The 1,647-nt window shown below is 39.2% G+C and overlaps 1 long non-coding RNA gene across 1 annotated transcript; it reads right to left on the bottom strand.

Moving 5' to 3' along the window:
* Nucleotides 1-209: 209 nt before the first annotated feature.
* On the bottom strand, nucleotides 210-874 carry LOC142664361 (uncharacterized). The gene is made up of 2 exons (XR_012851275.1): nucleotides 766-874; nucleotides 210-338 (listed from the first exon to the last, which is right to left on the bottom strand). It is a non-coding gene; the product is annotated as an uncharacterized LOC142664361 (long non-coding RNA).
* Nucleotides 875-1,647: the final 773 nt, after the last annotated feature.

The raw sequence follows: 1,647 nt of genomic DNA on the forward strand, positions 1-1,647 counted from the left end.
TGTTGAATTAAACTTCGAGTTAATGTCCCTTTTATAACTTATAATCCTGGGTTACAGTGCGGATCTGGCATTTCAGAGGCGTTCGGCTTTTTTGTTTCCTTTTTTATGTTTATATTCCTGTTTTACGGGTCTACATTACTATAGCTTTATTAATATGTGGGAAACATTGCAATGTGAAAAATGGACATATTAAACTTTACCTCCAAAGCTGTGATGGAATTTTATATTTTTATTGGCTCCTATGAAATATGGACTATCGAGTCGGCTCTACATTTATTCTGCACTGGATGTTGCTTGGTGATAAATGCCAGACGGGTACAATGCATTCATTTTCTTTGCTGAAATTAGTTATTAAGAAATATCTGCTGAAAACTTGAAAGCTTTGTAACAAATAGACTTTGTAAATAAGTTTCCTTTGCTGCTTTACTTTTTTTTAAGCAACAGAAATCGAAAACTCAAATCATTACTCTATAGAAAGTTTATATAATATCAATTGTAAGAAATTGCATTTGAGATACACGGGCAGGAGCATACACAGAAATCAGAGGGCACATAGACAAACTCAGAATAGGCTCCAGTTCCAACTGAGCTCCACCAGGTCCCCAATTTTGTGCTCATTAATTTCATAATGTATTTGTTTAGGGGGCTCTGTTTTTCTTGCTTGATAGATGACGTATTTCTGGCTGCCTTTAGCCACCACTAGGGGGAGCTCGCTGCATACAGATTTATATAACTAGTATTGAACTCAATGGGGGCTGTACAAACCTGTATTTAGTGAACTCCCCAAATTGATGACTGTAGGTAGCCAATATGCACTGTCAGGGCAAGCAGGGGATGCAGTTCCCTGCAACCATGGGCTCCATAGCAGTCACTGGCGCTGCCTCTATGGTAGGTATGCCCAGTGTACAGAGTCAGCAATGACAGACAGTTTCCCATTGTGATGTCACTTCTTGACACAATTAAATGTAAATCATTTGACACTTTATATCTAGATAAAATAACGAGTGGCTCTGCGAATATTTGTGCTCATCTCGAGCCAACATCATATTCCAGTAATTCCAGAGCTACCTCCAAAATGTTTCTGGTTGCCTCTTGGAATCTGTCAGTAATGTGTTGACAGACACACCCCTAATTGTAAGGTACAGATCATTTGATGCTCTTCATTCTGTTAAACAGCACATGTGGAGACCCTAAACCACTTGACCAGTAGAGAACTGGTAATTTCCCAATGCACTTTATGATGAACTTATGTTTTAAGATAGTCATAAAACCCTCCAAGACCCATCCCCAAGATTCCAGGAAGAGACAGAACATTGGTTAAAAGAGTTGTCCACTGTTTTCAATCCTTTTTGTTAGAAGGGCCACAAAAAAGTAACATGACGACAGGTTGTCCTGCTGCTGAGACCCCTTATATTTATCTGCAATCTGTTGAGGAGCCTGGCAGCAAGTGTTCTATCCTCCTCCTATAGCGCCACCACAGGGGAAATGAAGCATTACACAGTTCTCATTGAAACCAATGGGCTGTCCCTGTAATGCATGGATATGCTGGGTCCTCCAGAGAGGTTGTTTTTTTGTTTTTGTTTTTTTTTCCTTTGGCATAAGAAATATTCTAAAGTCAATATCTAGTCCTTAACCACAAATCATTGC

Source organism: Rhinoderma darwinii, chromosome 12 (assembly GCF_050947455.1).
Source record: "Rhinoderma darwinii isolate aRhiDar2 chromosome 12, aRhiDar2.hap1, whole genome shotgun sequence".
NCBI lineage: Eukaryota > Metazoa > Chordata > Amphibia > Anura > Rhinodermatidae > Rhinoderma > Rhinoderma darwinii.